Raw genomic sequence first — 9,430 nt, forward strand, 5'->3', positions numbered from 1 at the left:
ACTGTCGAATTATGTTTATCTGTAAAAAATAAAGTACGGTAAGGGCTATTTATATATACGGAATATTGGTACCCCGTTGGATCATATCGGATACAAAAATAGAATACTTAATCATTAAGTATTAACAAAACTGATCCAATTCGGTACAGGTTTTGAGATAATTATCAAAACCAGGCTTTTTGTAAATACAGGCTTGGTCTCAGCGCTTTGGTTACATGAATTACGAGAAGATAATATAATAGTTTAATCAAAATATCTCGTTTCTCGAAAATACGGGTTTTATTAATTACCGAAACGAATATTGTATCAAAAAATTTAAGCCAGGAACCGCACGGGTAAAACCGTACTCCGGATCGAAAAAGTCAAAACACGCAAAATGCTCGGTATAATCAAATTAGTTTAGAAAGGAGTTTTCCCGAGACTTCCGGGTTGTAAAAACGTAAAAACGGTTGACGTTTATTCAAACTAATATATAATTACTTGGAAAAATAATTTATTAAATCCATAAATCATTTGAAAAATCATACAGTAACAAATGAATTAATAAAAAAATATCAAAATTATCTATACTTTATTTTGGATATATAAAAATTAAAATACTCAAATTTTACCACATTAAAGCATCCAAACACAAATACCAATTAACATATAATTCACCAAAATTCACATAATAATCATAGAATATTTATTTATTGACAAAAATAATTACACGTCATATCCGGGATATTACATTGGATGCTCCAAAATTCTTCTTGAATTTGAGCTTGGCAAACCTTCTGGATAGAAAAGCCAGATGTTCATCTATGTTTTCCATATCATCTTGACTAAGATGGTCTTCATGTTCAGCTACTAGCCCTTTTCCTTTGCCTTCACAAGGGTTTGGTGCAGATTCCACAGCTTCTACCTTCATCTCTTTCTCTCTCTCTTGCTCAGCAACCAATGCAATGGATCCTCCCTTCTTCCTTCCTTTTTACAGGTTCTCATCCTGTTCTATCTCAAGCTCATAGGTCTTTAGAATGTCATACAGTCTATCCAAAGTAAATTCCTTGTAATCTTGGAAATTTCTAAGAGAGATCATCACAGGCTTCCATTCCTTTGGTAGAGATCTAAGGAATTTGAGATTAGAATCCTTTGTGTGGTAGATTCTTCCATGCATCTTTAGAGCGTTTAGCAGTTTGAAATCTACTAAAAATGTCAGTTAATGTTTCACTGTCTTCATAATGAAATTGCTCATACTGCTGAATCAAGAGTTGCATATTATTTTCCCTTACTTGCTCCGTTCCATCACATATAACTTGAATTGTATCCTATACATCCTTAGCAGTTTTGCAATTGATGATGTTGTCAAACATGTCACCATCAACACCATTGAACAAAATGTTTATGGCATTCTTGTCCTTATGAACTTGCTCAATATCTAGTTCAGACCATTCTGCTCTAGGCTTTGGGATAGAATTCTCATTGCCTGTAGCAGCTCTCATAGGAACATGAGGGCCTTTCTCAATACAATCCATATTGTAATGAGTACCTGAAACACAAACAAATAAAGCGTGAAAGTAAAAGAATTCGAGTCAGTGAACTTTAACGACCACTGATGACAAGCACATAAACTAAAAATTAACACCAAGTCCCCGGCAGAGGCGCCAAAAACTTGTTAGGGCGAAAACACGCGCTAATATTCACGCAAGTACACGCGTTCGCAAGTAGTATAAGATATAAATTAGATTCGTTCCCACATAGACTGGTTTAGGTTAAGTTCAATTTATGCACCTATGCAACAATGTATGGTTATCGCTCAATGCTAAGACAAATAACAAATTGGTTTTTTATTAAACTAAGAGATTATACTAAATAATATTAACTAAGAGAATTGAGGTTGAATTACTATGTATGACAAACATGGGATTCTAACTTCATCAAATACTTCATTCAATAGCCTTTTCATTCTTAACCTTAGCATGTGATGGTGATGATACTAATCAGATAACACGAAACTGATAAACGCCAACTTTCGTTGCACGAGTACCATTCTACTAGACATCCACAAAAGAGATAGAAGCTGAATAGGCACCAATTATATTTAGACCCTATATGTCTATAGAATTTGACAACATAATGGTTTAAGCACAAGTTATCTATCTTGATTACATAGGGCAAGTAAAACGGTTAGAGTTACCCACTAATCATGCATACGATACATGAACCTATGCTAGCATGGCAAGTTCTAAACCTCTATATTCACTGTCGCTTCAATAGAGATTAACACGCTATCTTATATGTTAGCTACGCACATAAGACGAATAAGCACAACCAATACTAGGATATCACTCAATCACCACACACCAAGATATCAAAACAATTAACTATTGAAATCCATAAGTAAATCCGCTAGAATCCAATGATAACGATTAGCCCATAATTGAACTCATCGTCATCATGGGTTCCAATGAAAGCATGGTATAAAACAAGGTCTTAATAAACTGAATAATAATTAAAGTATGAATAAACGAGATCTAGGTTCAACAAGAACGAAAATGTGCATCTAAAGTTACAACTAATTCAAAGAATCACAAGTTGAAAACAAGATCCTCTTTTTCGGAGTTGTTTAGTACTTCTAGGTCTTCTCCTTGGTATCCCAATCTTCCGGATGATGAAAACTCTTTTTTTTAAGTATATATACGGCCCTAGTGGACCTGGACCCTTAAAATCGTCAAATTCCACTCAAAAAAGGCTTTTTCAGCGAAATCAGCGACCGACCGCGCCTCAGGCGGCCGCCTCAGCTCTCCGGGCGGGCGCCTCAGCTCTCCGGGCGGCCGCCCCACATCCCAGGCGGGCGCCTGGAGCCTGTATGGAAAAAATTCTGATGAATCTTATTTTGGCCATAACATGAGTTCTACTCGTCAGAATTAGGCGATTCAACTGCCCACGCGAAGCTAACGAGATTCTCTACAACTTGACAATGGACTTGGATTCCAATTCTGATCACTTTTCATCATATTTCCTCTAAAAGATCTTTTCTTCATTTAACTGATACCTGAAATGCAATAACACAAAAACACATCAAAATACCAACAACTTGAGTCCAAAATACCAATTTAAGCTTGTAACAAAGCGTTCCAAGTGGATATAAAATCCACTTATCACACCCCCAAACTTGATTCGATGCTTGTCCTCAAGTATAAACATACTCAAAACTACAAAACAAACCTAATGCATGAATGTAACTACGTGAATGCAACTAAATGATAATGCAATCGATCCCCTCTGAATAACCATAACCAAATGAATAAGCCAATGCCTCTAAGAATGCAATGACTTTAAACAGAGCTCGAATAAATCCCACAAACCAACTCACAAACCAGAAACGTGTGTGTGTGGAATGCTCAACAGATATCTCTCGATACTAGATCAATAACCATAAATTATCTATCATCAAAACAATCAAAAGTTCATAAACAGAATAGACAATAAATGCATTATGGCTCACAACACCTCCTTTCTACTAGAGTTATACAAGGATTCATGTTATTATTGAACACATAACAAGGATGCTTACTTGATCGTGTAATGAATGAGGTCCCAAAAGACTTATGCAATAATACCCATGTAGCGAGCGTTAGGTTAGCGGATCCCAGACTATAAAAGCCTTAGGTCACTAGGCACAAAGTCCCCTAGAACTTAATAACTCGAGTATTAAAGAGCTCACTCTTGATCAATTATGCATAAACACATACTTTTTTTTTCTCTTTTTTTCTTTTTTTTCTTTTCTGAATGAGTGTGTTTCGCTCCATCTCATTCAACCCTAGACTACTCATAAAAATATGAGCCGACTACTAGCCATTTGATGCCTAGCCTTACAACAACTAGCAATGAAATTCGGGTTTTTCTCCAGATAAAAAAATCAGTGTTTTTACGTCATTACGAGAATATCACAAATTCTAAATATAACCCAAGTGATTAAATCTCAATAACAAACAAGTATGATCATGATCTAGATCAAAAGCAACCCTATAAGACTTTGTGAAAATATTTGTTTCTGGCATGCAAATCAATTCATTAGGACTTAAACATCCCTCTATTCGTCATCACCACACTCAAATCAACATCAACTTATCAAATATCATAGTTCATCTTAAGGGATCATGCTAAATATGCATGCAAATGCAACTATATGAAATTACATAAAAATAAACAAATATGTCCTAAATGAACAATCATGCAAAAATATGAATGAACTACAACTAAACATGCAATATGAATCTATATGGACACACACACACTACTAATCCTTACATTATCACCCCCAAACTTAAAATTTTTAATGTCCTCATTGAAGGTAATAATAAGGATTTTAGGCATACCTAGTTAGCGGAAGAGTCACCCTCATCGGGTGGAGGATCAGGTGGCCAATCAACCTCGCCACCAGTGTCTCGGACAACAGTACCGAAAGCGTGTGTCAAATCTTCAGAAAAATATCGGTGGATGTCATGCATGGCCTCCATACGCCTAGTCAATCTTCTATACTATACATCACCAACACCAATCCTATTAACTACCTGTTGCACATGAGAAGAACCCTCTGTAGGCACGGGAATATCCGTTCAACCACTCTCTACATCATCAAAAATATATCCCAACCCCATATCATGGGGTGCACCTAAGAATGAATAACTCAAGTGATATGGTAGTGGGTGAAGCTCAAGTGTGAAAACATCTTCAATAGACGGCTCGAGACGCTCTTGAGAAATTTCAGCTCTGCTAACCCAAGAGAATTGAATGGCATATCTAACTTTCTCTTCCATGGAGGTGCATTCAAAACCGGCAGTTGCTCTACTTCTTCCTTGTCATCAATAACTGATTTCCTCATTAAGGATCTCTCTAAAGTCTCTGACTTTGGCAATTGCTCAAGTTCCGAATTTACTACAGAGTCGACCCACTCTACTTTAAAGCACTCCTCTTTAGCTGTGGGTAACTTTATTTCCTTGAACACATTAAAAGTGACCTTTTGATCATAAACCTTCATCGAAAGCTCTCCTTTTTGCACATCGATCATAGTTCGGCCTGTAGCCAAGAATGGTCTTCCCAAGATAGTGGGAATCTTCTTATCTTCCTCGAAATCAAGAATTACAAAGTCAGCAGAGAAGAAGAGTTTATCCACCTTGACCAAGACATCCTCTACTATACCTCGTGGATAAGCGATGGAACGGTCAGCTAGTTGCAATGACATGTATGTTGGTTTTGGATCAGGTAGACCAAGCTTCTTGAAGATAGATAAGGGCATCAGATTGATGCTAGCTCCTAAATTACATAAACACTTGTCGAATTATAAGTTTCCGATGGTGCAAGGAATAGTGAAGCTTCCAGGATCATTAAGCTTCGGAGGCAACTTTTGTTGCAGCACAGCACTGCATTCCTCCGTAAGAGCAACGGTCTCTAAGTCATCGAGCTTCACTTTCCGAGAGAGAATACCTTTCATAAACCTCGCATAGCTAGGCATCTGTTCAAGAGCTTCAATGAAAGGTTTGTTGATATGAAGTTTCTTGAACACCTCCAAAAACTTCTCAAACTGCTTATCCATCTTTTTCTTCTGCAGCCTCTTAGGAAAATGAGGTGGAGGATTGATCTATTTCTCCCCTGTATTACCCTCAGGAGGAGTGTGTTCCACAGTAGTCTTCCTTGGTTCCACCTCTTCTTCCTTCTACATTTCTTCTTCAGCCACAACTACATTTTCTGAATCTTGAGATTTTTCAGGCTCTTCGTCTTGCTGAATTTTGGAGCTTGCGACCTTTCCAGACCTCAAGGTGATGGCGTTGACCTGTTCTTCAACTTCCCTCTTGCCTGGATTTGTTTCTGTATCACTAGAAAGCGTTCCTGGTGGTCGATTCAATAATGCATTAGCAATTTGACCTATTTGGTTCTCCAGAGTCTTGATAGAAATAGCCTGGCTTTAGCATATAAGAGCCTAGTTTTTGCACATAAGCCTCAACTCCTCCAATTCAGATTTTTCATTCAAAGATAGACATGCATCATGATTTTGTTGTTGAATTTGGAGTTGTTATTTTGGTGCATTTTGTTGCTAAAAACCAGGAGGGTGAATAGCTTATTTCCAAACTGCTGGAATGGCTGTTGCATCGCATTCTGATTGTTGCTCCAGCTGAAGTTAGGATGATTCCAGTTGTCAGGATAATAAGTGGCAGGAACTGGCTGCTGCGATCTTTGTAAGTTACTCACAAACTGAGCTGAGTCACTAGATATACCGCATTTCTCTATCACATGCAGACCTGCACACAGCTTACAAACACTGGTTATATGCTTAACACCATAGTTAGCCAGAAAATCGATCTTCATAGACAACGCCTTCAGTTGAGCAGTGATAGCCGTAGCTGTATCCACTTTAAGAACTCCTGCTACCTTGCCCTGTGGAAATCTCTGGGTTGGATACTGATATTCATTAGCAGCTATCATTTCAATTAGATCATAAGCTTCCTCATAGTTCTTCACCCATAAGGCTCCACCCGATGCTGCATTGAGCATGGGTCTGGACTGTGCTCCCAACCCATTATAAAAACAAATGTGATCATCCAATCAGGCATTCCATAATGAGGACACTTCCTAAGCATCTCCTTGTAGCGCTCCCAAGCTTCATATAAAGATTCTCCTAATTGCTGCACAAATTGAGTAAGAGTATTCCTGATTGCAGCTGTCTTAGCCATAGGGAAGAATTAAGTAAGAAACTTCTGAGCAAGATCTTTCCAAGTAGTAATCGGACCAGCTGGTAGAGAGTGTAACCAGCTCTTAGCCTTGTCCCTCAGAGAGAATGGGAACAGTCTCAGCTTCACATCATCTTCAGAAACACCGTTGAACTTGAAGGTGTCGCAGATCTCAATGAAATCCCTAATGTGCATATTGGGATCTTCCGTTGAAGAACCCCCAAACTGGATTGAATTCTGCACCCATTGAATTATGCCAGGCTTGATCTCAAATGTATTAGCTGTGATAGCTGGCCTGACAATGCTAGATTGAATGTCATTGATCTTGGGTTGAGAAAAATCCATCAAGGCTTTCGTTCGTGCTGCTGGATCTCCCATTGTAATGAGTACATGAAACACAAACAAATAAACCGTGAAAGTATAAGAATTCGAGTCAGTGAACTTTAATGACCACTGATGACAAGCACATAAACTAAAAATTAACACTGAGTCCCCGACAGCGGGGCCAAAAACTTGTTACGGCGAAAACACGCGTTAATATTCACGCAAGTACACGCGTTCACAAGTAGTATAAGATATAAATCAGATTCGTTCCCACAGAGACTGGTTTAGGTTATGTTCAATTTATGCACCTATACAACAATGTATGGTTATCACTCAATGCTAAGACAAATAACAAATTGGTATTTTATTAAACTAAGAGATTATACTAAATAACATTAACTAAGAGAATTGAGATTGGATTACTATATATGACAAACACGGGATTCTAACTTCATTAAATACTTCATTCAATAGCCTTTTCGTTCTTAACCTTAGCATGTGATGGTGATGACACTAATCAGATAACACGAAACTGAAAAATGCCAACTTTCGTTGCACGAGTACCATTCTACCAGACATCCATAAAAGAGATAGAAGCTGAATAGGCACCAATTATATTGAGACCCTATATGTCTATAGAATTTAACAACATAACGGTTTAAGCATAAGTTATCTATCTTGATTACATAGGGCAAGTAAAACGGTTAAAGTTACCCACTAATCATGCATACAATACATGAACCTATGCTAGCATGGCAAGTTCTAAACCTATATATTCACTGTCACTTCAATAGAGATTAACACGCTATCTTATATGTTAGCTACGCACATAAGACGAATAAGCACAACCAATACTAGGATATCGATCAATCACCACACACCAAGATATCAAAATAATTAACTATTGAAATCCATAAGTAAATCCGCTAGAATCCCACGATAACGATTAGCCCATAATTAAACTCATCATCATCATGGGTTCCAATAAAAGCATGGTATAAAAAAAGGTCTTAATAAACTGAATAATAATTAAAGTATTAATAAACGAGATCTAGGTTCAACAAGAACAAAAACGAGCATCCAAAGTTACAACTAATTCAAAGAATCACAAGTTGAAAACAAGATCTTCTTTTTCAGAGTTGTTCTGTGCTTCTAGGTCTTCTCCTTGGTATCCCAATCTTCCCAGATGATGAAATCCCTTTTTTTAAGTATATATACGCCCCTAGTGGACCTGGACCCTTAAAATCGTCATATTCCACTCAAAAAAGGCCTTTTCAGCGAAATCAGCGACCAGCCGCGCCTCAGGCGGCCGCCTCAACTCTCCGGGCGGGCGCCTCAGCTCTCAAGCGGCCGCCCCACATCCCAGGCGGGCGCCTGGAGCCTGTCTGGAAAAAATTATGATGAATCTTATTTTGGCCATAACTTGAGTTCTATTCGTCAGAATTAGGCGATTCAACTGCCCACGTGAAGATAACAAGATTCTCTAAAACATGACAATGGCCTTGGCTTCCAATTCAGATCACTTTTCATCATATTTCCTCTAAAAGCTCTTTTCTTCATTTAACTGATACCTGAAATACAATAACACAAAAACACATCAAAATACCAACAACCTGAGTCTAAAACACCAATTTAAGCTTGTAATAAAGCGTTCCAAGTGGATATAAAATCCACTTATCATATGCTTCTTTGTTCTCCAAAACCTGTAAATAGGATGCCACATTCCATTTACGTATAATCAACCAATGTGACTGTCAAGTCACTATCAACTGTGATTTTAATTAGAACATCCGTTGAAACTTTATTGGATCATCCGTTGAAGCTTCATTGGATCATTCATTGAATGTGACTTGGATCATCCGTTGAAACCTTGTAGAATCATCCGTTGAAAGTCTTCCATAGCAGGTGACTCTATTTCACTTATGTTAAATTACAAGGCATCTAATATATATAATTTTCCAATCTATTTTACGTATCATTCTTGTAGCCAACATGACTTAGAATGTCCTACAACTTCTAATTCTTTAAGGCACTACAATACACATGAATGTGCTACAAAACTTATTAATACATAGGCTACTCTCTCAATGGATGTTAACGTGATCATCCGTTGAGAGCTACAAAAATATTAAATTAAATCTACTAAGGTATTTTGGTGAACTTATCATCAAGCCTATGACATATTCCTAACAATTAATTTAAATGTTTTACAATATAAGTAAACTATTGAAAAGATGAGTGTAGAAATATTTCACATTCATACAAGCATGGTCCAACTAATGAGGAAGTGGGAAGGCTATCAAAAGTGAATGATAAACTTGAGATTGAGAAACAAGAACTAGAGCTGCAACTTGTTAGTCTAGATACAGTTAGACAAGAAAATGAATATCTCTAAA

General features: G+C 37.3%; 1 non-coding gene across 1 annotated transcript; it reads left to right on the top strand.

Moving 5' to 3' along the window:
- The first annotated feature begins 6,591 nt into the window (after nucleotides 1-6,591).
- LOC141676258 (small nucleolar RNA R71) lies at nucleotides 6,592-6,698 on the top strand. The gene has a single exon (XR_012556856.1). It is a non-coding gene; the product is annotated as a small nucleolar RNA R71 (small nucleolar RNA).
- Nucleotides 6,699-9,430: the final 2,732 nt, after the last annotated feature.

This window comes from Apium graveolens, chromosome 7, assembly GCF_009905375.1.
Source record: "Apium graveolens cultivar Ventura chromosome 7, ASM990537v1, whole genome shotgun sequence".
Lineage (NCBI taxonomy): Eukaryota > Viridiplantae > Streptophyta > Magnoliopsida > Apiales > Apiaceae > Apium > Apium graveolens.